This window comes from Amblyomma maculatum, chromosome 1 (assembly GCF_055883805.1).
Source record: "Amblyomma maculatum isolate TAMU_Amacu chromosome 1, ASM5588380v1, whole genome shotgun sequence".
Lineage (NCBI taxonomy): Eukaryota > Metazoa > Arthropoda > Arachnida > Ixodida > Ixodidae > Amblyomma > Amblyomma maculatum.
Window position 1 is genome coordinate 379,447,765 of NC_139344.1, and position 27,319 is coordinate 379,475,083.

The 27,319-nt window shown below is 45.6% G+C and overlaps 1 long non-coding RNA gene across 1 annotated transcript; it reads right to left on the bottom strand.

The window, feature by feature from the left end:
- Positions 1–300: 300 nt before the first annotated feature.
- On the bottom strand, positions 301–26,794 carry LOC146208339 (uncharacterized). The gene is made up of 4 exons (XR_014703374.1): positions 26,387–26,794; positions 13,976–14,101; positions 4,024–4,149; positions 301–456 (listed from the first exon to the last, which is right to left on the bottom strand). It is a non-coding gene; the product is annotated as an uncharacterized LOC146208339 (long non-coding RNA).
- Between the last annotated feature and the right edge of the window lie 525 nt (positions 26,795–27,319).

Consider the following 27,319-nt stretch of genomic DNA (forward strand, 5'->3'; position numbering starts at 1 on the left):
TGTGTGGACACCTGAACCGCGCTGGAAGGGAAGGGAGAAGGGTGGCAGCGAAAGTGGACAGGGAGAGGGAGGAGGAGTAGTGGAGGGCTACGGAGGTGATTTGGACTACCTGGGGATATTTAGCGTGCGCTGACATCGCACGGCACACCGGCGCCACTTCGTTCCGCCTGCATCCAAACGCAGCCACCGAGGTCGGGTTCGAACCCCGGTATTGCGGACAGTAGTCGGGCGTCATACTAATGCACCACCCCGGCGGGGCTCGTTATGAAACCACAGACTACGAATTTATTTACTGTGACTCGTTTATTCCCACCGTACCGATGTCAGACAAGGGATGTCTCCTGGAGCCCTTCATTGCTGGAGGTTACGGACGACTGCAGGCGCTCGTCGCGTATGCTGTGGAATGGTTAGACATACCTCCCATGCTCGTGCATCTCGCGATCCATAACGCAGTGCCTGCAAAGACACAGTGCGAATGCTGACGTAAATGTGAAGTCCACTTCCGACCGTAACAATTCTTTCAGCGTAATCCTGCTTCGCTGTATATATTATACCTCCAGGATATCAGTCTACAGCGCTTGTGTGGTGTGCAGCTGAACGCAAATGCTGACGTCTGTACTGTAATGTGTATGTAACCCACGTAATACTGTGACCAGCGCAAATAGCGTACGCATGCGTCTTCGTTGCATCCCCATTATTGTCTACTGCACAGCATCTGTACAAAGTGCGTATTTGTTAGTGGGTTTGACAGGGCCGAAGTGCTAGGCTGGGTTTTGAGTTCTAGCGCTCCAAACCAGCGTGCTGACGAGAATATATGAAAACGGTATTTATGGCGACAAGAATGGAGAAGCTACACGTCCGTCCCTCCCAATTGCGGAATTAGTGACACTGCGGGCGAGAGCCACCCCTTTCATATTAAAGCGGGTATTTGTTCATCCATTGCCCTTCACGCAGCAGAACTGTGGCGCACATTTAGCATTTGCTACTCGTCAGCAGCTCGTCTGTCTTCTAGCCAGCTGTACGTCATAGCCGTGGGACCGATGCACAGAAGCAGGGAATCCTGAACTAGGAAACCGGGAAACAGCGATTACATCACCATTCCTTTCCAATGATGTCGTTCCCAGCTGCGTTTTCTATCACACTGTTAGAAAACAGGTAGAACGAAAGGAAGAAGATAATTTGCAGGGTATGAAGAACCCTTGTTCCGTTCTTTTTCATGTTAAAGAACAGTTATTTTAGCGGGCGACGTTAAGATCAATGAACAGCTTCGCACAGCTTTCCCATCTGCGACCCGTGCGGCAAATCTGTAGCGAGTTATATGTGACTTCAAACAACGAATGCAAGCATTCTAAATATTACTATCATTCTGATTTCTACGCAACGCCTATCGCGCTTCTATGAAGTTCACCGCGAAGCATCAAATACGATTGCAGACCACTAAACAGCGTCATCGATCTGCGAAGGAGTCGCGCTACAGCGATAACGGCGACGTTCATATCGCAGAATCACCGCAACGTTACGCATGCTCCGTTTAGGCTAAACTCTTTGTTCTCCCACCAGCTGTAGCAGGCGGCATGAATGAACTGTGCCACACGGTAGCCGAGCGGGTAACGTGCTGAGCTCGCACACGCGAAGACCCTGGTTCGAATCCCAGCGCCTGCATCGCTTGTGCCAGTGATCGCTGCAATGCGGGGACTGGGATTCCGACCAGAGCCGCTCCGGGCTATTGAAGGTCCGGCTGTACGCTCGGCCGCCGTGTGTGGTGGACAAGGCGAGGTGGTGTGCCTTTTAGGCACAGCATCTCCTCTCGCTGTCCCCCGGGCATCCGAAGGGTGGATGCCTGTTGCTGCTGGTGCAGGTTTTGTACGCATACGGTACAGCGGTAATGAATGGGAGACGTAGTGCGGCGACTGTGCAGAACGCGGAACATACTTCACAAGCGGCATCGTTCCTCGATGTGTCCCACGAGGATAGTGTGCTCATGTATATGCCCGCCTTCTTCTGAAATCGCTCAGCTGTCTCGGACTGTCCTCTTTGTGTTCGCGAGCTGTGTGTACCTGAAGTATCGCGTTCATTCCATTCAGGAAACACTAATGGTAGAAACGCTGCATACTACAGAGTACTGGAGAGAACGACGCCTGATCTCTGTCCCCCCGGTATCGAAAGCGGGGATTCCTGTTGCCGCTTGCTTTCTTCATGGAAAAAACGCAGGCACTTATATTAGATGTAATACTGCCGCATCACCGGATAACGCACCACACCGCTGTGTGCATTGCAGTAGCTGACGGGCGCCGTTAATTGAGGAACTGCAGCACCAGCACCAGGACATGTAAACGGACGGTTCCACTGCCAGAGATAAATGCTCGCTAGCAGCGGCGATTGCCATGCTCGCCCTGCAACTGCACAGGCAGCTGCACGTGCCTTTCCTTCTTTCTTCCACCACGGCGGAGATGCTCGGTCTACGCCTCGGCTTCGATCTGCTGTTCGATCTCACTCCGCCATAGGCTGTGCTATGCGACTCCGACCCCGCCTTCAGCAGTCTTCGAACGAAGGAACTCTGCTGCCGTGTGTGAGTCGCGCGCGTCTCGAGCGCTTGGCGCAGCACAGCTGCGCTATACGCGGACAGTGGATCCTCGGTCACTACGGCATGTAGGGAAACGAATGCACTGTCGAGCTCGCGACCGGATAACAGAAACTCCCTCCTAACGACGAGCCCCCCGCTTCGGAGGACGCGTGTGCGGTAATCGACGACAGACTCCGAACGCGCAGCACTCGTACCTACGCATCGCAAGAGGTGAGCGCATTGCAATGGTCAGGGGCCGCTCGCTGAATCGCCTTCAGCGCGCAATGATCCTCCATGCATGCATTGGATGTGTGGGACCTGGAGAACGACGGATGCGCCATGAACTCGTCACCGGCGACTTGTGTGACGACTGCAGCGTTGTAAAAACCCTCGAATATCTACTACTGGAATGCGCCGCACAAGTCGAACCACGCCTCCAGTTACTCGCGGCACAAGGAGCGCAGGAGTAATCCCGGATAGCATAGCTGGGCTCCTGTGGCTTCCGGGAAGTGCGCGCGTCTACGAGCGAACACATGCGAGCTTGTGTGAATACATCGAACAGGCGGGTTTTATGTCCCGGTCAACGTCAGCCGTCAGTGTTTTGTATAGTGTGCCGCATACGTGCGTTGTCAACAGTAAATGGAAACAGCATGCGCGCGGATCGTTAAAGAATTTCACGAATAAATTCTCAGTCACTGAGGACATAATTTAACAACACGGAGTTCGCTTGAAATTAAATGAGAACACATTTTGCTATGTTCTCGAGCGAGAAAATCAATCGCTAATTTTCAGTCGAAACCAAAACTGAACACAGCAGAGGCACACGGGGCTCCTTTGGAAACAGTACACCTGTACCTCTAAACAGGGCTACCTAAAACGATAATCTGTGAATGTTTGTGAACCACTTATACAATTGTATAGAGTTCTTACGTAAAATCCGTCCGCATTAAAGAGGAGTTTGTTGCTAAGGTATATTTTTGCAATATCGAAATCCCTATGTTCTGAGGTTTTTCAAAATGTTCAGTGAAGCGTAGGGTTTAAGGACCGGACACCTATCATTCAAAAATAATGCACGAACATATAATGAAAATCATGTGAACGTCTAAACTGGGAACACTAGAAATACAACCTTGACGTACAATTACAGTGCTTCTTTCCATGTCTCCTTCATTCGTGGTACTGAAAAGTTCTGTAATATAGATATTTACATAAACATTGCTCGAAAGCTATAAGTAGTTAGCTTGGAACCGAAGAAAGGGCGCATGGTTAGACCAATAATGCTACTAAGAGTAGCCGCACTGTAGTAATTGACTATACAATGGTAACAACATAACTACTACATTACCAGGAATGCACGTACTCTAGGCATTAAACACATGTTCCATTTTTACTGTACTTTTCGAAACCATTTAGATGCCGCAACGACAATTCCTGTGGATTGAAATGAGCACTGTACTTACCGTGTGGGGACCCTCGGCTACGGCGAGCTCTGCCGTCCAAAGTTTCAACAGCACCTGCGTCATCGGTGGGGATGGACTGCCCTGTGCCTGCCGCCATTTAACGCCGAGCTCACCCACAGTCCAAACCTGCATAAATTCGTTATGAGGACTTGAAACGAAGCAATCTTCACGAGCTCTGACGTCACATTTTTCCACGGCATCCAGTTCCTGAATGGAGACTGCATCAGGGTTATAATTCGCTACTTGCTGTTTCAAACATTTCAGAGCAGCGTGTAACTGGAAAGGAAAGTATGTTTATTGATGGGCAAATCACGTCCGCAAGCGCTCTGAGTTAGGGTCTTTGATGATTCCAGAATTGTCTCAAGCACCGAATATGAAGTTGCGTCTTTTAATGAGTGATGGTTGAAATTCTCACTAGCTGTAAGTTTTTGTCATGTATGATAACGATACGATGTTCCTGTTTAAATTCTTCAGATGATATGAGAGGAATTAGCGCCGAGTTTAGTTTGGTTGGCAAATTTCTTAAATGGTAGTTTTCGCACCACCGGCTGCGCTTCGGAAGGAGGGCAGCAAGGTGTCTTGATAACATTCTTTTGCGCCCGCCATTCGCTCCGCTTCTTATGGTGACAAGAGGGTCTAAGAACGTTTACACCAATGTCATGGAAGTAGATGTCGAACGAAACATGAATAGGTAGGCGTTTTAATATACTGTCCGCTTCTAGACTGGGCTTCTCTCTTCGTATTCCGTATTTCACCCGGATTTTCCAGGCGGAGTTGCTGGCGGTGGTGTTTCCTCTGCGCAAACTACACCCACCGTACTCAGCAGCGGCTGCAATTATTGACTCTTATTCCTTGTGCTAGTCGCTTTCTTTGAATATGGATACGCCAATCTTAAACACATTTCTTTTATTGTTCACTTTAAATTTGAGACTCATACATATAGTCCGGGACAGTCAATAAGGTTGCTGATAGACTAGCTTTAAAAGAGTCTCTCAAAGGACCCGTGTTGCCTCTCCTCCCGGCTACAGCTCCTATTGCAGCGGCGCGATTTCGTAAGCACTCCTTATTAGGCACACCGACTGGATCTATTTTAGCATTGGATGACTATCTGCATCTCAAGTATTCCCGGAGTACGGAACCGTGTCAATAACGGCAGACTGAAGACTGTAACAATGCCGCGCTGCCGTATTCCGCCTTTAAATTTCTATATGCACAGGTCTGGTTTGGCGCTAACCCTCGTTTGCGCACTCTGCGGGGATTCAGAAACAATAGAACATTTCTTGCTGATTTGCCGCCCTTCCACCATGATGAGAAGAGAGTATTTGGAGAAGTCGTTGCAACAGCTGGGATTTAATTTGAGCAGTCAGATCTTATCGTTCGGTGCCACCATGCTTAGGTAGAGCCAAGTTTGTCAACTCGTCCTGGAGCCACATTAGATCCCTCGCTGCCTATAGCAATAGCGACCGCTGTGGAAGCGACCATAGCCACAATGGTTGATAGGTTTGTAACCACTGTCAAATAGTGCATATCCAACATTATGGCAGCTCACATTACTCAGGCCATTCAAAACTCGTTAATAGAATCTAAACGTCTGCCTTCAATGTTTCAATCTAAATGCAAATATCAGTGTTTTCATGCATGCGTTATGAATTCTGCTTTTTCTTTTCGTTTTTCGTATTTTAAATGCCTTCTTTTTTCCCTAGCAATCATCAATTCTTTTCGATGTAATCGTATACATGAAAAACAAATATCTCTGCATCCCAATTCTTGGCCGATCCCCCTGTTTTGGTATATGCAATCAGTTTACAGAACAACAACTACGATGACCATGGTCAGTGATCAACCTCCCCTGTACTTCCGCCACCCAACCATCCGCTCTTCAACCATCCGCCACAAACATCCATGGGACAGATGGCTCGAGGTCAAATCGGGCGGCTGGATGGGGGTTTGCTGATCATGTCCTTCGGTTCCTTTGGATTTTTCGGGTCTCATGTCTGGTTGCTTTGTCTGTGCGCCTTGCCTTCAGATCCAAACAGTGGGCGGGGAAGTAGCTGCGGATGGTCAGGCCTGGGCAGAAAGGGCTGCGGCGAAGCTGCGCGGTGATATTCCCTGGCTCTCGGCCGATAGTCTCGGCGTACGGATGGCGTTAATGCTCCTGACCGGAGTCGTTATCTATGAGGAATTGCAGCACTACTACCTCCTCATCTACACCGACAGTTTCACTGCCAGAGATAGATGCTCGCTAGCAGCGGCGACTGCCATGCTCACCCTGCAACTGCCCTTTCCTTCGTTCTTCCACCACGGCGGAGCTGCTAGGTCTACGCCTCGGCTTAGATCTGCTGTTCGAACTCACTCCGCCATAGGCTGTGCTATGCGACTCCGACTCCGCCTTCAGCAGTCTTCGAACCAGGGAACTCCGCTTCTGTGTCCGATTCGCGTGTGTCTGTGGCGCATAACGGAGCGCCGCTGCGCTTTACGTGCACAGTGGACCCTCGGTCACTGTGGCATGGAGGGCAACGAACGCGCTGACGAGCTCGCGAACAGATAACGTTGACTCGCTCCTAACGACGAGCCCCCCGCTTCGGAGGACGCGTGTGCGGTAATCGACGACAGACTCCGGACGCGCAGCACTCCTACCTACGCATCGCAAGAGGTGAGCGCCTTTAATGTTTGATGCGCCACTCGCTGAATCGGCTTCAGCGTGCAATGGTCATCCATGCGTGCATTGAATGTGCTTGACCTAGAGAACGACGGATGCGCCACGAACTCATCACCAGCTACTTGTGTGACGAGTTCGGCGTTGTAGAAACCGTCGAACATGTACTACTGAAATGCGCCGCACAAGTCTAACCACGCCTCCAGTTATTGGCGGCTCAAGGAGCGCGAGGGTTAATCCCGGTAGCGTAGCTGCGCTCCTGTGGCTGCCGGGCAGAGCGCGTCCATGAGCGAACACATGTGAGCCTGTGTGAATACATCGAACAGGCGGGTTTGATGTCCCGGTCAACGTCAGCCGTCAGTGTTTTGTATAGTGTGCCGCATGCGTGCGTTGTCAACAGTAAATGGACACAGCATGCGCGCGGATCGTTAAAGAATTTCGCGAATAAATTCTTAGTCACCGAGGACATAATTTACCAACAACACAGAGTTCGCTTTAAAATAAAGGAGAACACATTTTGTAATGTCCTCGCGCGAAAAAATCAATCGCTAATTTTTAGTCGAAAGCAAAACTGAACACAGCAGAGGCCCGCGTGGCTCCTTTGGAAACAGTACACCTGTAGATGAAGTTGTGAATACGGCGTCCGATTAAACCTGCTGCCCGTATTCTGCCCTGTCATACACAGCTCTGCTACGCCGCATGGCGCAGGGAAGACGGCAGCCGCTTTCAACTCTCTTTAGCGATTCTAGAGTGTGGCGGAGGAAAATAAACCGTATGAAACTACACCAGGACGTTCAAATCTGGCTCCGAAGTCCCTGGAGGACGTTATCTGTGGACGTCAGCTCCCCGTAAAGCTTTCTGCACGCCTTGTGCGCAGTTTATAGACGACAATGCGGGAGGGTTTCTCCACGCCTCTTTTCTTCAGAAGATTTTCTCCTTCATTTCAGAAATCAATAGGCTTCGTCCCCTGTCCACGGCTTCGAGCTGCCTATTTCCACTAACAACCAAACAGGTCTACCTAAACCAATAATCTGGGAATGTTCGTACACCGCCCGCATTAAATAGGAGTTTGTCGCTAACGTATATTTTTTCAATATCGAAATCCCTATTTTGTGAGGTTTTTGAAAATGTTCCGTGAAGCATAGGGTTTAGGGACCGAAAACCTATAATTCAAGAGCAGTGGACGAACATACAATGAAAATCTTGTGAACGTTTAAATTGGTAAAACTAGAAATACAACCTCGATGTATAATTCCAGTGTTTCTTTCCATGTCTCCTTCATTCGCAGGGCTGAAAATTTATGTATTATAGATCTATACATAAACATAGATCGAAAGCTATAAGCAGTTAACTGGAACGGAAGAAAGTGCGCATGGTTAGCCCAATAATGCCACTAAGAGTTATAATTCGCTACTTGCTGTTTCAAACATTTCAGAGCAGCGTGTAACTGGAAAGGAAAGTATGTTTATTGATGGGCAAATCACGTCGGCAAGCGCTCTGAGTTAAGGTCTTTGATGATTCCAGAATAGTCTCAAGCACCGAATATGAAGTTGCGCCTTTTAATGAGTGATGGGTGAAATTCTCACTATCTGTATGTTTTTGTCATGAACGATAACGATACGATGCTCCTGTTTAAATTCTTCAGATGATACGAGAGAAATTCGCGCCGAGTTTAGTTTGGTTGGCAAATTTCTTAAATGGTAGTTTTCGTACCACCGGCTGCGCTTCGGAAGGAGGGCAGCAAGGTGTCTTGATAAGACTCTTTTCCGCGCGCCGTACGCTCCGCTTCTTACGGTGACAATAGGTTCTAAAAACGTTTACACCCTATCATGAAAGTAGATGTCGAACGAAACATGAATAGGTAGGCGTTTTAATATACTGTCCGCTTCTAGACTGGGCTTTTCTCTTCCTATTCCGTATTTCACCCGAATTTTCCAGGCGGAGTTGCTGGCGGTGGTGCTTGCTCTGCGCAAGCTACACCCACCGTACTCAGTAGCGGCTGCAATTACAGACTCTTATTCCTTGTGCTAGTCGCTTTCTTCGAATATGGATCATCATCATCATCATCATCATCATCATAAGCCTGACTATACACACTGCAGGGCGAAGGCCTCTCCCATATTTCTCCACTTAATCCGGTTCTGTGCTAATTGCATCGACTTGACCCCTGCGAACTTCTTAATCTCATCCGCCCACCTAACTTTCTGCCGCCCCCTGCTACGATTTCCTTCCCTTGGAATCCAGTTTGTTACCCTAAGCGACCATCGGTTATCCTCTCTTCGCACATGTCCTGCCCATGTCCATTTCTTCTTCTTAATTTCCACTAGAATGTCGGTAACCTGAGCTATTTCTCTGACCCGCTCTGCACGCTTCCTATCTCTTAATGTTACCCCTACCATTTTATCGTTCCATAGCCCTCTGAGTTGTCCTCAACTTATGTAGAACTCTCTTGGTTAGCCTCCACGTTTCAGCGCCATAGGTGAGTACAGGTAAGATGCAACTGTTATATACTTTCCTCTTTAGTGATACCGGTAAGCTGCTAGACATAATCTGCGAGTGCTTGCCAAATGCGCTCCATCCCAATCTTATTCTTCTTGTTATTTCCTTTTCATGGTCCGGAGCTGCGGTTACTACCTGTCCTAAGTCGACATATTCACCTACTACTTCCAGTACTTCGCTACCTAATGTAAACTGCTCTTCCTTCCCGAGGCTGTTGAACATTACCTTAGTCCTCTGCATATTCATTTTCAAGCCTACCTTCTACTTTTCCTGTCTAGGTCATCAGTCATTATTTAATAATAATAATAATAATAATAATAATAATAATAATAATAATAATAATAATAATAATAATAATAATAATAATAATAATAATAATAATAATAATAATAATAATAATAATAATAATAATAATAATAATAATAATAATCAATCTTTATTTAATGTGCGCAGGAACAACCATGTGGTCTTTGTGCTGCAGCACAAATAAAAAAAAAAAAGAAACAAAAATGAAAAAGCACAAACATGTTTACACACACAGAGAGAACACAAAAAAAGAAATAAATAATACATGAAATGACAGACGAAAAGTATCACGGAAAGTAAGCAAACAATGAGTAGCATCACTTATATACACAGTGAGAGAATTTTTTAGCACACCAGGAAATAAAGAAAAAAAAAAAGAACGGTAGATAGAAGAAAAAAAAAAATAACTGACATTGATTATAGTAATATAGAAATATACATAAAATAAGCAACCCTTCCAGGCGCAACAAGTGCATGGTACTTAAAACACAGGCTAGAAATACAGAATAATACAATAAAGAAGTAAAATTGAACAAGGGGCAGTAAGATTCGTATATAAAGTTTAAAGTTGAAATATAAGTAAGAAACGGATAAAAAGTAGTTCACGATACAGACAGCATTGAACAGGAGAAAAAGCAAAAAGTGAAGTAAATACAATTTAAGGCTAGAAAGTGGGAGTTTTAAGTGATAAAGTACTATTTAGAATACAACGCTACGAACATCCAATGTAAATGAACAGAGCGAGTTTTGGAAGATGTCAAGGTGAGGACAAAAAGAGTTAAATAACCACTGCATCCTGTCCAGAGGGGAGTGGGAATGAAGAGGAGAAACCTGAAATGGTCTGAATTCCCTCATGCTCTTTCGCGGAACGCGCAGTAGGATGTACTCTAAGAGCTGAGGGCACATAATGTGGCCATGAAGGAGTTTGTACAGAAATATGATATCAAGTCTGAAACGACGGCAGTGAAGGGAAGGAATAATAATAATAATAATAATAATAATAATAATAATAATAATAATAATAATAATAATAATAATAATAATAATAATAATAATAATAATAATAATAATAATAATAATAATAATAATAATAATAATAATAATAATAATAATAATAATAATAATAATAATAATAATTTAATTTTCTTTTACTACAAGGAAAGGAAAGGAGCAGCTGCTAAAAAGCTGCTTCGAAGAGCAGCTTTTTAGAGGTTCATTTCATCCCCCGAGTTGCTTAGCAAGGCAATGTCATCAGCAAATCGCAGATTACTGAGGTATTCTCCATCTACCCTTATTTCTGACTGCTCCCATTCCAAGCCTCTGAATACTTCCTCTAAGCAAGCTGTGAATAGTGCTGGGGAGATTGTGTCTCCTTGCCTAACACGTTTCTTTATGGGAATTTTGTTTCTTTATGCAGAACTATGGTTGCTGTGCAGCCACTGTATATATCTTCCAGCCATTTCATGTACGGCTCGTCTAGCCCTGATTTCGCAATGCCTGCATCACCGCCGAGGTTTCAACTGAGTCAAATGCTTTTTCGTAATCAATGAATGCTATGTATAAGGGCTGGTTATATTCCCAGCATTTTTCTATCACCTGATTTATGGTATGGATATGATCAATAGTAGAGTACCGTTTCCGAAACCCTGCTTGATCCTTTGCTTGATTGTAGTATAAGGTTGTCCTGATTCTATTAGTGATTATCTTAGTAAATACCTTATACGTAGCAGACAGTAAGCCGATTGGTCTGTAATGTTTAAGGTCCTTAGAGTCTCCTTTCTTATGAATGAGGATAATGTTTGCATTCGTCCATGGTTCCGGTACCGTCGATGACACCAGGCACTGCGTATACAAGGTGGCCAGTTTTTCCAACACGATACCCCCCCCCCCCCCCCCCCCCCCCGTCCTTCAGCAAATCCGCAGTTATCTGATCCTCTTCAGCTGGTTTCTCCCTTTTAATAGTTTCTAATGCTTTCTTGACCTCGTCCTTCGTTACAGGTGGAACGTCTGACTGTTTTTTCCTACCGCCAATCTCATTACGGTCCTGACTACTTTGGCTACTGTAGCGATTTGTATAGAACTTCTCGGCTACTTTGACTGTCTTATCCATATTCGTGATGATGTTGCCCGCCTTGTCCCTTATCGCATACATCTGGTTTTTGCCTATGCCTTCTTTACCGCTTTAAGGCTTCCCCAGTTCTTTACAGCATGCTCAATTTTCTCCATGTTATACTTCCTTATATCGGCAACCTTGCGCTTATTGATTAGCTTCGATATCTCGGCCAATTCGATCCGGTCTGTTGGTTTGGAAGCTTTCATTCTCTGGCGTTTCTTAATCAAATCTTTCGTCTCCTTAGACAGCTTACCGGTATCCTCTCTAACTATCCTACCGCCTACTTCTACCGCGCACTCAGTAATGATATCTCTGAAATTATTGTTCATTGCTTCTAGGGTAATGTCGCCATCCTCGGTTAGAGCTGAATATCTATCCTGTAGCGAGATCCTGAATTTTGTGCTCTCCCCCTCACAGCTAATTCGTTGATGGGTTTCTTTCTTACTAATCTGTTGCGTTCCTTCTAAAGATTTAGGCTAATTCGGGACCTCACCATCTTGTGGTCACTGCATCGCACTTTCCCGACTACCTCTACATCTGGCATAATGGCGGAGCTTGAACACATTATGAAGTCGATTTCATTTTTAGTCTCCCCGTTCGGACTTTTCCATTTCCATTTCCGGTTCTTCCGTTTGCTGAAGAAGGTATTCATGATTCGTAAGTTATTGCGCTCTGCAAACTCAACTAGTAACTCCCCACTGCTATTCCTAGAACCAATGCCACAGTCACCTACTGCCTTGTCTCCTGCCTGCTTTTTCCTATACCTTGCATTGAAGTCGCCCATTAGTACAGTATAAGGAGCTGCGTCTTTATTTTTCGCATTGCCGATTCTACATCTTCGTATAAGCTTTCAACTGCCTGGTCATCATAACTACATGTAGGTGCATAGGCCTGTACAACCTTCAGTATATACCGCTTATTAAGCCTAATTACAATGCCTGCCACCCTCTCATTAATACTATAGAATTCATCGATATTACCCGCTATATACTTATTGACAAGGAAACCTACTCCTAGTTCTCGCCTCTCCGGTAAACCTCGATAACACAGTACATGCCCATCCTTCAGTACAGTATATGCCTCATTCGGCCTCCTAACCTCACTAAGCCCTATGACATCCCATTTCATACCTTCTAGTTCCTGTAAGAGCACTGCTAAACTAGCTTCACTAGCTAGGGTTCTAGCATTACACGTTGCCAGGGTCAGTTTCCAATGGCGGCCTGTCCAGCGGAGCCAGGCTTTCTTAGCACCCCCTGTTGCGTCACAGTTGTTCCGCAGCCGCTGGTGACTTAGGGCCGGGGTTTTGTGGAGCCTATCACGAATATGGATACGCCAATCTTAAACACCTTTCTTTTATTGTTCTGTTTAAATTTGAGACTCATACATATAGTCTGGGACAGTCAATAAGGTTGCTGATAGACTTGCTTTAAAAGAGTCTCTCAAAGGACCCGTGTTGCTTCTCCTCCCAGCTACAGCTCGCATTGCAGCAGCGCGATTTCGTAAGCACTCCTTATTAGGCACACCGACCGGATCTATTTTAGCATTGGATGACTATCTGCATCCCAAGTATTCCCGGAGTACGAAACCGTGTCAATAACGGCAGACTGAAGACTGTAACAATGCTGCGCTGCCGTAATCCGCCTCGAAATTTCTATATGCACAGGTCTTGTTTGGCGCTTACCCTCGTTTGCGCATTCTGCGGGGATTCGGAAACAATAGAACATTTTTTGCAGTTTTGCCGCCGTTCCACCATGATGAGAAGAGAGCATTTGGAGAAGCCGTTGCAACAGCTGGGACTTCATTTGGGCAGTCAGATCTTATCGTTCGGCGCCACCATGCTTAGGTATAGCCAAGTGTGTCAACTCGTCCTGGAGCCACATTAGATCCCTCTTAGATCCCTCGCATTAGAAGCCTATTTTCTGAGATTTTTGAAAATGTTCCGTGAAGCATAGGGTATAAGGACCGGGCACCTATCATTCAAGAACAGTGCACGAACAAATAATGAACATCTTGTGAACGTCTAAACTGGGAACACTCGAAATACAACCTCGACGTATAATTCCAGTGTTTGTTTCCATGTTTCTTTCATTCGTTGTGCTGAAACTTTCTGTAATACACTTTGTTACATAAACGTAGTTCGAAAGCTATAAGAAGTTAGCTCTAAACCGAGGGAAGTGCTCATGGTTAGCCTATTAATGCTACTAAGAGTGGTTGCACTGAAGTAGTTAGCTATAATATATTAACAACATAACTACTACATTACCAGGAATGCACGTACTCTAGGCGTTCAACACATGTTCTCTTTCCACTTTACTTCTCAAAACCATTTAGCTGCCACAGCTACAATTAAAGTGGATTGAAATGAGCACTGTACTTACCGTGTGGAGACCCTCGGCTACGGTGAGCTCTGCCGTGCAAAGTTTCAACAACACCTGCGTCACCTGTGGGGAGGGACTGTCCTGTTCCTGCCGTCATTTAACGCCAAGCTCACCCACAGTCGAAACCTGCATAAATTCGTTATGAGGACTTGAAACGAAGAAATCTTGACAGCTCTGACGTCGCATTTTTCCACGGAATCCAGTTCCTGATTGGAGACTGAATCAGGGTTATAGTTCGCTACTTGCTGTTTCAAAAACCTTTGAGAGCAGCCTAACGGGAAAGGAAATGATGTTTATTGACGGGCAAATCATGTTGAAAAGCGCTTTCAGTTAGGGTCTTTGATGATTCCGGAATTATTTCCAGCACCGGATATGACGTTGCGCCTTTGTAATGAGTAATGGTTTAAATTCTCGCGAACTGTATGCTTTTGTCATTAATAAAAACGATATGATGCTCCTGATTAAATTCTTCAGATAATATGAGAAGAATCGAAGCCGAGTTTAGTTTGGTTGGCAAATTTCCTAAATGGTGGTTTCCGTACCACACGCTGCGCTTCGGAAGGAAAGCAGCAAGGTTTCTTAATAAGATTCTTTCGCACCCGCAGTTCGCTCCACTTCTTAAGCGGGAACCGCATGGCGCGATTTAGGACGCGATTTCCACGCGGATGGTGGGACGCGCACGTCACCCCGGCGGGGCTCAATTGGTTAAAAAGCTTCATTGTTCGGTGGAGTACGGTGTCATCTTTGAGTGCATTGCCTATATGTTGCAATAAGGAAGCAAATATTGCTGCATAACTTTAATTAAAGTAGCAAGCACATCACCTTTTCATATAATGAAGTGCATATGATGTGCTTGCTAGATTTTTCAACTTATTTTAAGACGTTGATGTGAGGGAGCTTGTCCCTGACATACCACTCAATAGGGGACCTCAGGCTTTCCGGAAATGCCTGTTTTTATTCGTGTATGGTAGCATGTCGTCGCCCCGTCCGCCATGTGAGTCCTGACTTAGACGTCTCGGCAAACATATTGGAGTCAATGGGAACGTTACTACCTCCGCTGGTGCCTGCGGAACGTGGGCGAAGGGCGGATTCCACTTGTTGGCTACCACTCACAGCGTTGTTTCTGCCAGGGCATTGACGCGACTTTATATGGCTTTTGGAGAGGGGGGTTTTCCCTACGCGAGATCGGCTGCAGCTGGGGCATTGTGCGGACAGCGCAGTGCCCCAACTGCCCACTCCAAGAAACCAATCGTCACATGGCCCAGCAATGCGGCGTTGCTCGTGTTTTTTGGAGGGCAGTTCATGCTGCTTTCAGAGGTCTAGGTATTGACCGATTGCAGATAAATGGTAAATGTTCTCGCGGTCACTTTGCACGATTGCTGATTGTAGCTGGCGCTTTCGCGTTATGGGGCAATCGTTGTGAGGCTGTCGCATCGAACCGGCGCCGACGTGCGCTTTTCCCTATCCTGGCGCGTCAGCGAAAGGAGATTGTAAGCTTTCTGGCTGAGGAACTTTTCTTCCTTAGTGAACGAGAGTTCCTTCGCCAATGGTCTTGCCCTTTTGTTTGCGTGTCGGATGGACGCGTACGAATGGTTTTTAACCCACCTTGGTACCTGTAATATAATGTATATATTTATGTCAACTCACTCCTGTTTACATCGCAACACACATGTGCGCACATGTCGAATGGACGTGTACTTTGTGGTTTTTAACACACCTTGGTACCCACAGTTGTTCACATTGCAACTCCCATGTTCACTTCATACTGTGCATACGATTGCTGTATATGTTTATAATTATTTTGTTTGGCAAATGACCTACACTGTCTGTATACCTTCATGTACATTGTCATTCAGAATTGTATATATCATCATCACGAACTGCCCAAATTTTATTCTGTATGTATACTCATCTGTGATGTATTTGTTCGTTACGATGTATTTTATTATGACTTTCAATTGTGGTTAATCATGTGCAATTTCTCTTTTGGTCATTTGTCGCCGCTCATGTGAAGTTTAATGCAAATGTCTTATATCTATAAAACTAATAAACACATAATAATAATAATAATAATAATAATAATAATAATAATAATAATAATAATAATAATAATAATAATAATAATAATAATAATAATAATAATAATAATAATAATAATAATAATAATAATAATAATATAATATTAATAATAATAATAATAATAATAAATTGGTTAACAGGAAGGGAACGGCGCAGTATCTGTCACACTTGTGTCTGAGGACAACTGAACCGCGCCGTAAGGGAAGGGAGGAAGGTGGGAGTTAAAGTGGACAGAGAGAAAGAGGAGCCATAGTTGAGGACTACGGAGTAATTTCGACAACCTGGGGATCTTTAACGTGTAATGAAGTGCATATGAATTCGCTTATTGGCGAGAGTGGGAGGTGGTGAAGGGAGGCAGTTCCTCGCCCTACGGGGCTGAGACGGTAGGTCAACGCCGCATGCGGCGAGGGCCAGCCAGCCACCTAATTTTATCTGTTGTAGGCCGTTATTGCACCCGCCATTGCTTCAGTGGTGGACGACGGCTGTTGTTGCGGCGCGCGTCTTTCTAATAATAATAATAATAATAATTGGTTCACTGGAAGGGAAAGGCGCGGTAACTGTCTCACTTGTTTTTGTGGACACCTGAACCTCGCCGTAAGGGAAGGGAGGAAGGTAGGAGTTAAAGCGGAAAGAGAGAAAGAGGAGCCGTAGTGGAGGGCTACGGAGTAATTTCGACCACCTGGGGATCTTTAACGTGCGCTGACATCGCACAGCACACGGACGCCTCTTCGTTTCGCCTCCAACGAAACGCAGCCGCCGAGGTCTTTCTCCTTTTTCTTCTCTATTTTCTCTTCAGTCCGCACGAGGCAGCGTAGGTGGCTTAACTACAGACCCAGTAGCAGGCCCGTGCATTTTCTTTTCCTTCTTCCGACAGCCACAACAACAACATATTGGCGAATTCATATGCGCTTCATTATATGAAAAGGTCATGTGCTTGCTAGTTTATTTATGTTATGCAGCAATCTTCGCTTCTTTAATGCACCATATAGGCAATGCACCCAAAGCTGATACCGTACTCCATCGATAAATGAAACCCTTCAACCTCTTGAAGTAAACAAGTTAAAGAAACTAGATAGGACTTGGTCTACTGGAGGCAGGTTACCAATGATACGACTAGTGCATTGGGGGACAAACCAACTTTGAAATGCCGGTAAAATTTACCTACGCACCCCACCATTCAAGAAGCTTTATATGCTTATCTGATAACGTAACAGTGAACGTTCACTGTAATCCCCTGTGAGATGACAGTTATGTTAATAATAATTACTCACTGGTTTGCAAGAACGAAAGGCACAGTATCTGCCAAGGTCGCTTGAAGGTCAGACTGAGGCTTGCGCGAAGACGTCTTCACCTAGCGTAGTGGACCTTTCCCTCAATATAAATTGAGCCCACGGATACGTTAGTACGTAATTGCTGTGCCTGCAGGTCATCCAAGGAAAAAGGATGCGGATGGCATTTGACTGCATACGCGCCGGGAAAGCGAAATTTTAGGTGCTATCGTGAGTTTATATTGTTACTTGGCGACAAGCAAAAATACAGCATAACATGACGACAGGGTTAAGGATGATTTTAATGGCTGGCCTAGCGCGAAGGCTCCTCTCGCACAACTACTGACCTTCTTCGCAATACCTCCTGGGACCATCGAGTGATCGTCTGGAGAGTGGTCACGTGACGGTGAGGATGTTCAAGAAACGATAGAAGAGAATGATTGCTTGCCCCCGCAATGACGATGAGCACGATGGTGATCCGCCTCCTCTGGAACTCTTCAACCATCCGCCACCAAAGTCCATTCGACCGACGGCTCGTGGTCTTGTCAGGCATCTGGACGGGGATTCCGTGTACATATCCTTCGGTTCCTTTGAGACCTTCGGGTTCTTATTCCCTTCTCGGGTCTGGTTGGTTTGTCGGCGCGCCTTGTCTTCAGGTCCTTGCTGGGGACGAGGAAGTAGTTGTGGAGTTGTGGCTGGTCGGGTCTGGGTAGGAAACGCTGAGGCCAAGCTGCGCAGCAATATCCCCGGGCTCTCGGCCGATGGTCTCGGCGTACGGATGGCGCCGACGCTTCAAGGTGAGAATGGGAATGACGCACACCGCACCTCCAACCAAAATGTTAAGTGGCGACAAGCAAGAACACGGCACAACATGGTGACTGGGCGAAGGATGATTTTGATGGCTGGCCTTGCGCGAGGGCTCGTCTCGAGCCACTTCCGATCCTCTTCGCAACAATGTCTTCGGTTGGAATCTCTGTCATGAGCTAGCCTACAACTTGAATGACAGATGTATCCTATGCTCAACGATAAATCATATGCGACCAGTGGAGGACATACGACCAATGGTGCCGTAAAATTTTTGAAACGGCATTCGAGGATAGGCAATAAACACCAACATGTCGTCAGATGAAACCTTTGTCGCTAGCTGACCTTCAACGTTACTAAAAGGCGCATGCTACGTGCGCACCAAAATCGTATGACATTACTCGAAATTCCGTGCGACGACCTTTTGTGCCACATTATTGATACAAAGGACCTCCACGAAGAACAGTAGCACACAATCGGAGGTATGTACATATCATATATTAAATATTTATCGACATATATCGTCGCTTTGAATCGTTATCGTAAACCATCCTCCATCATGGTTTGCAGGGGGATGATAAAATAGGCAAACGAAATGGAGTTGCACAATGTATGTATGTATAACTTTATTATGGAGCCGGCAAACGACGGGTTAAATCATCGTGACGCTGGCCATTTTTGAACTGCGCAATCAGTCGCAAATTTCAAAGAAAATCATAAACTTTCTGCAATGCACGTCACACCACAAGAGGAAGAATTGCGAGTCCATTCTCGCTTTATTGGAGAGTTCTTACGCACTTCAGTCTATGAAAAGGTGATGGGCTTGCTGGTTTATTTCATATTATGTTGCATTATTCGCTTCCTTAATGCAGCATATAGGCATTGCACTCTGAGCTGACACTGTACGCCATCGAAAAATGAAGTTCTTTAACCTCTTGAAGTAAGCCAGTTGAAGAATCAAGATTTGGCTTGGTCTACTCGAGGCACATTACCGATGATGTGACTAGTGCATTGGGGACCAACCAACTTTGATAAGGGGGGGGGGGGGCACAGGAAAGGAAAGGCGCAGTATCTGTCACACTGGTAGCTGTGGACACCTGAACCGCGCCGTAAGGGAAGGGAGGGAGGTGGGAGTGAAATTGGATAGAGAGAAAGAGGAGCCGTAGTGGAGGGCTACGGAGTAATTTCTACCACCTGGGGATCTTTAACGTGCGCTGACATCGCACAGCACACGGACGCCTCTTCGTTTCGCTTCCATCGAAACGCAGCCGCCGAGGTCGGGTTTGAACCCGGGAATTCCGGACAGTAGTCGGGCGTCTTACCACTGTACCACCCCGTCGGGGCATAGCCTTTTTGCTTTCGCCATAGCACTCAAGTCGTGGCGAAAGCAAAAACGCAAAGGCAGCGCTTCCTCCGTGGCAAACAAGTACACTGAGCGTAAAGATGAATGCGACAGAGCTCCTCAATAACAATGTTTCGGATAGAGCTGGAAGGCGGCAGCTCATTGCACCTATGTCAGACTACTTGCCACCCCGCCGGAGTGGCGCAGTGGTTAAGGCGCTCGACTACTGCACCCAAGTACGCGGAATCGAATCCCGGCCTCGGCGGCCGCTTTTCGGGGGAGGCGAAAAGCAAGGCGCCCGTGTGCTGTGCGATGTCAGTGCACGTTAAAAAACCCACACGGCAGGGACGGAGGCTTGTTAACATTGATTTCAACAAATCTAGTTCATCGTTCTAAAGTGGTTCATGAATTTATTGGGCCTGATTGTGAGATACTTGCCGTTGAGGTAATTCTCTCGCAGTGTGTCCCGCTCATAATTTCAAATATCTACTTTCCCACAAGCGTCCGTAGGATAGATTGTATAGAAGCTTTGCTGACAATTAATTAAAATGTATTTTTGGCTGGGGACTTCAATTCCCATCATGTCATATAAGGTTTCAGAACAGACTACAGTGGGCAGTTACTTTGGTCTTGGTTGTCTAGAAATTATGTTCAATGTTATAATAGTCGCGCCTATACTTATATGAGAGCAAATTCTCATTGAGCTATTGATTTAACATTAGCTACAAATGGTATTGGAGTATCATCGTGGTCTACAATTGACTTCAGTACGTCAAGTGACCACTACCCTATCACATTCAATATTGCATATGATCCAATTAGGTCAACTGGTACATCGTGTACATTTGTCGACATTACCCTGTTCAAGAAATGTCTAGGAGAGGCCTTTAGGTCATCTGCCCCTTCTGATAAATCGAATCGCGGTCCTGAAGTATTGTCTTCAGTTTTAGACGCAACTCGGCGATCAGAGTTTACTGTTCAGTCTGCCATTAAAAACAACACTTCTTCGAGCTGGTGGAATGAAGAATGCGAAAACGCCTATCGTCGAAGGAAAGCCGCATGGAAGCGCCTAGCCCATAATCTGTGCCCAAATAACTGGATTAATTACAAATTCTTTGCAGCTTCGTTTAAAAGAACAATGTCCAAGGCTAAGGAGGAATATAATGCGAATCTGAATACCTATTTGTCTAACCCGCTCAACCGGAAATCTCTCTATAGATACATGGAACGTACAAAAGTTTTGCCCTCCTTTCATACCACCCTGTCCACTGTTTTGTCTAAAAAAGATTAATTAGATCAATTGGAATCAATTGTCCAAGGCCTTGCGGCGCGCTTTCAAGCTTGCACTACTTTTTCTTCAAACCGATTGCAGTTTGTTATAAACTTCCCTGAGGTAACTATATCTAAATTAATGTCTGTAGCTAATTGCCTGCAATTGGCTGCCCCTGGAGTTGACAGAATATCTGTTGCCATGCTAAAAATAATATTCAAAGATTTTGCGTTGGACTTATTGCAGATTGTGAATTGGTCTTTGGAAAAAGCTTGGATTCCACAAGCTTAGAAAACATCGAAAATAATTTTACTACTGAAAGACCAAAGGAATAGGTTTGATCTCGACAACAGTCGGCCGATTGCGATCACTTCAAATTTAGTTAGGCTTATAGAACGGATAGTCTGCTCTCGTCTCACGGATCATGTTCTATCTTTCGAAGGCTTTAGCGAGGCTCAGATTGGATTCCGTCAGGGATGCTCTATTTGGAACGCACACCTAGACTTGGAGAGTCGTATTAGGGTTACCATGAGGCAAAAAGAGGTTTCAGCTCTAGTTACTTTAGATATTGCCAAGGCGTACGACAGCATATAACACAGCATTTTGCTTCCTAAGCAAGCTGGTCTACATCCTCCATTATATACCTTTGCGTAGATTAGGGAATTTCTAAAGGATAGATCATTTTTCTGCACAAAGAATGCATTAAATTCCAACACTTACACCCAGTCAAGAGGTGTACCCCAGGGAGCAGTCCTGTCGCCGTTATTGCTCAATGTACTAATGCGTGACATTCCTATTCACCCGGCCGTCAAAGTTTATGTGTATGTAGACGATATAGCTTTTTTTGCTTCTGCCACAATTATTCACAACCTATATCATTTGTTGCAAGATTATCTAAATGCTCTGGAGGTCTGGCTAAACAGCCAAAGTCTAACTTTAAATGTCAACAATTGTGCCGTCCTGTCCTAATCCCGCAGGTTGATTCTATTAAATGTTTGGGTGTATTATATGACCCAAAGTTAGACTGGAGGCCTCAAATTAGAAGCCTTGTGCTTAAAGGTGAACGTGCCCTTGGCCGGTTGATAAGAATCAGCAATACGAAACATGGTATGCGTCGGGACACTCTGCTCTTGCTTTATAAGACCTACGTACGACCAATACTTGAATTCGGCTCCATTCTCTTAACTGGGTGCCCAAGGTACAAGCTTGAGTCCCTGTTTGTTTTGGAATGCCTTGCTCTGCTCCTTTGTTTAGGCCTGCCCAAATCAGTGGCTAATGCTTTGCTATACTTGGAAGCTCGGATACCTAATCTGAATTGGTGGTTTCAGCTTCTAACTGTGCGAACATATTTAAGGTCTTTGGAGCCAGTCGTTGGAGAGGCTAACCCCATATTTACTTCCATCCCATCATACTTCTTTGATAATATTTGGCCTATGTATAAGCTCCCTCAGGTAGTGTTTACTAATTCCCTGCTGTCGAAACTTTCAGTATCAGCAACCTCTTTAGTACAAGTTAACCACCGGCCACCTGACACTATAATCTCATTTGATGACATCCTCCCAAGGAATGCCAAGCATTTGTCTGCCAATGTATTAAATGCCCTTATAGAAAATTACCTAGACAACTTTCCGAGCGATATTACCATTTTTACAGATCCGTCTCCGCAGGATGAAAAAGCACCTATTGGCATACACTCCCAGGCTCTTGACTGGAGTTATTCATTGCGGGTCCCAGACTATACGCAATTTTTGCTGCCGAGTTTCTGGCCATTAAGTTGGCCTTGACTAAAATGCCTAGTAATATTTCTAAGGTTAGGTTGCTTTCTGACAGCCTATCCGTGCTGTCATCGCTCGAAAATTCGAAGGACACTCTGCTTTGCCGTTCCCTTTATTTTTTTCTCCCTCCTCACATTTCAGATTTGCGTTTTAAATGGGTCCCTGGCCACTGTGGTATTACATATAATGAAAGGGCAGATATTTTAGCAAACTCCGCTCTTAGTGGACCTCTTGTTCAATTCATACCTAATACCATTTTTACTTAACTTTCGCACGATTTCAAAATTTCCAACATCTCCATCACCTCAGCAACGAGCCTCTCCTTTCTGCACAAGATTACCAACACCTCAGATGACCTTGGCGTGGTCGCATGTGTGTTTCAAGGCTATGCGAAGTGTCTATGACTCTCTTGCGCTGCAGATTACCGAAACTAAATCTGTATTTATGTCGTTCGGGGCTATCCGCTACTAACCTCTGCGAGTCTTGCAAAAAAATTGAATCCATAGATCATTTCTTTCTTTTCTGCCGGAGGTTCGCATCTCTCGGCAAAATTTAATTAGCAACTCCCTTTTCGAAATTAGGCCTTCCACTAACCATTCCAGTTCTCTCCTTCGGGGCAAGCGTCAAGGGATGTGCCTTAAACCTAGGGTGCGATTCTATTCATGATTACATAATTTCAACAAGTAGATTCCTATGCTAGGTACGATTTCATTACCTTTTCTTTTCCTTTTTATTTTCTCTAAATTCTAGTTAAACATCCATATTTATCTGAATACTCCAGTTCTTGAACATATAAATTTACTATCTACAATGCATCCTGGTCAATCCCCCGTCGTGGGTATGTGCCATTTTGTCTGAGGTCATCATCATCATCATCACAACAGCCGTCGTCCACCACCGAAGCGGTGGCGGATGCAGTGACGGTCTACAAAAGATACAAATTCGGTGGCAGGCTAGCCACCACCGCAACCGGCGGTGACCTACCTGTCCCAGCCACATCATGGCGAGGATCAACCACCCTCCCTCCCTTGGCTCACTAAAGTGCTTCAATGCACTTTAGTGACTTGTAATATTTTGTCCTATCCCTGGAGACTGTGGGCATTCCCAAATTATGTGGTCGACGGTCCCTCTCGCCCCACTGGGTTTGCACAGATCATTGTCTCTGAGGTCTGGTAGCGCGTGAAACGACCAGACCGGGTTCATGACCATATTAGCTTGTAGCCGCCTCCACGCGATAGCTTCTCTATTATTTAGGCTAACATCTAGCGGGGGTACCAGTCTACGTCCCAATTTATAAAGGTCGATGATTTCCCCGTAATTTTGCAGACGCTTGTCGTATGCCCAGTATTTGAGAGGCTCGACGCCTACCCGGAAGAGAGCTCGGGCTAGCTCGTGAGCCGCCTCGTTACCAGGACGGCAGCGTGAGCGGGTGTCCAAAATAACTGAATTTTCCTATTCAGTGTTCTTTAGGTGAGGATTTTGGCTGCCTCCGGCGATATCCTCCCCTTTCCAAAATTTTGGATGGCAGTTTTGCTGTCGCTAATTATGAACTTGGCTTCCGTTCCTAAGCAAGCTGGTGCTATCGCAACTTCCTCCTCAGTGTCTATGTTGCGGCCTCTGATGGCTGTCGCGGATACCGGCGCCCCTCGGTCATCGACTACCGACGCTACCGCCGCACCTGTTCTGCCACTTGCCTCATCAACATAAACTACTTCCTTCGCTCCCATGTTCTTGAAACGCCGCTCTAGAGCTTCGGCTAGTTTGGCCATTCTTTCGACATTAAATTGTGGATGCATGTTTCTAGGGAAGGGGGAGGGGGGGGGGGGGGGGGCGTTACTGCTTTTCCTCAATTGTGACTTTTTTTTTACTCCTCTGTCTGGGTTGAGGCCTACTTTTGCAAGGATCACCCTGTCCGTCTCGGTCATGCTTAGTCACTCTAATTGGGAGACTCGCACTGCCTCTGCCAATTCTGCCCACGTGTTATGCACCCAAAGTTCGAGCAGTCGTTCGCTCGAGGTACCCATGGGCAGTCCTAGCGCCTTCTTAACGCGTTTTCGGGTCAGGCAGTCTAATTGAACTTTTTCTTCGGCTCCTCGTGACGTCTTCACCAGTCATGACGTCATAACCGGATGTGACGTCATTATCAATTCCTGTTATTAGACATGACCGTATAGGACGTCATGATGACGTCACATCTCGTCATGACGTCACCATGTGACGCTATAGATGTCTCGAAACGTCTAACCATTACTATTGGTTGATGATAGTTAACCATGACTTGCACTTTCTGATTACTAGTTAATGTCTGGTTAGTGTTATTTCAACACCCCTAAATAGAATTGATGATTAGTGGCAGTTAGGTGACCTCCAAGTGCATGGGCTCCTATGGGCATCTGCCTAACTATTTTATTATTAGTAGTAAATAATCATAAAATTATCTTGAAAATGCCTTAAATCATGTTCTGATATCATCCGATTGCTATTAATTAAGTGTCGATTCAATGGTGATTGGCATATGCACATATAAGGCACACACCCGAAACGCGCACACATTTGCTAACGACAGTATGAGGCATTAAAGGCTTACGCCTTAAAAGAGGCCGCAGACAAAACACGTATCAGGTTCTACTGGACGACGCTTTTTTTCTATACTTTTTTTGCGAAGAGGTATTTGGGGGAGGATGTGCATCAGAATAGCTTAGTAGATACGCTTGACCTTCATGCGCATGCGCTAACTATCGCAGTGTTGCAGGCTTATCGTCGTTATAAGGCGCTGACCCGACGGCTCATGACTGCTGTACAGTCGAGCGCGATTTGAAGGTTATCGCGCGAGCGTCGACCAGCCTTGCACTCCAGGCACCTGGCGGCCGGGTATGGAACAGGGCAAACGATGAGTTTGCAGTCTTCTCTCCCTCGTTATCTTTACCATACAACAACCATCACTCCGGCGACAAACTCACTGCCCTTTCTTTCTATTCTAAGCTTTACATTTGTTGTGATAAAGCGTCCCATTTCAGATAATACGTCGTGCGCACAACGATCACTGCCTGTTCTCAGAACCAAAAGAAAAAAAAATGTCCCAGCAGGGAGTGGTAGCTACTAAAGGAACAGCAATAAGAGTGAGGGAAGCTCGCCTGATACCTCCCTCGCCTCGGCAGAGAATTCTGGGCTATGGCGCTGTTCATGTTCCCGGTCGACGCTCGCGCGATAACCTTCAAATCGCGCTCGACTGTACGTCTGTACTACGTGACCAGCGGTGTAAACATAAGAAGATACATCTAGGTTGTAGGCAGAATGTCATGTGTAACATATCCCTACCCTATCCACGGCGCACGCACAGTTCATGTCAACGAAAAATTTAAGCGAATCTTCAATAGGTTGACGTCTGGGTGAAATTTGGGCTCTTCTTAACTTCAACGTATGCGTGCGAGTAAAAGTGCAATGGAAGAGCGAGTACGCAAACAGGAACATACCAACGGCCAGCACGCTCACTGTATACACAAGAATTGAACGCTTATTTCGCGCTCTGCACGGCACTGGCTTTTAATGAATTACAAAATAGTACTCTACAGTTTCTCGCACTTTTGTCTGTTAACTGATTCCCCCCGTTGGGTAGAAAACCGGCTACCGCTCCCAGCCTGGATCAACCGCAGGTTTACAGTCATCTCTCGGCGACCTAAGAGAACGGGCTACCTATCATTAGTCACATCCGTAGCGTTAAGGTTGTCGCGAATGTAATGTTCCCATGTAAATATAAGTGACTGGGATGGTTTCGCATCAGCAGTGTATTTTCCACACAAAGAAAGGCTGTGGGGTTAAAAAACAAGTATTCAGCAGAGACATTTGCGAAACTAATGTTGAGGCCGTACTTACCATTCCTGTTGCTCCAGGTGATACTCCGCAAAAGCGTTACCTTCGCCAGAATTCTGGCTTCCACCATAACAGAGATCTGCTGTGAAGATCTACGTATAAGCCTAGCGTGCAATAGCTGGGGGCATTTAATTTGAGCACTTTCACAGTACTTTCAAGGCTCCGGCTATTACTTTAGGTGACGTCACAGTTCGAAAAAGCAAGCAGGAATGACTTAATTAGCTCCATGAATCAAGCTTAGCTTGGAGCACGCGACGAATAACTAATTATATTCGAGCAGCGCTATGAAAACGAAGCCAGCAGCCGCTGCACTGTCAGAGCCGGGTAGGTAAGGCCAAGTATCGCAAATTCTCGCCTGAAGGCCCGGAAAAAGCAGGCAGTCATACTTGCAATCTTAACTGCCACTTCTTCTGAGTGAGGCCTTACTTATCGGCCAAGTCTCGCAAATTCTCGCCTGCAGGCCCGGAAAAAGCAGGCAGTCATACTTGCAATCTTAACTGCCACTTCTTCTGAGTGGGGCCTTATTTATCGGCGCCACCATTTTTTTTTCTTTCCTTCTTTCCTTCTTTTTTTTTTTTTTGCAGTGGATTGTGCTGTCTTATCTCTTTTTCAGTCTCCACTCAACATTTTAGCTTTTTTTTTAATTATTTGCGCTGTCGTCTACTTTTCTGACATCACATGTTGGCTATCGCCGAAAACCCGCGTTCCCTTCATCGGGTACTCTGAACGTTACCCTAGTGCCGTGAAAGAGGAAGCAAGCAAAGGAAGCCCACTGAGAATATTCGTTTCGAACCACAAATTAGCCTTCGTGAGCCTATAGTAGTGTAAGAGCAAAAGCGTTTCAAATTGGGCTGGTTGGTGATTAAAATGTTCCAACATCGTTGCGCTTTTGAAAAAGATACAGAAAACAACATGCGCCACAGGAGCGCGAACTAT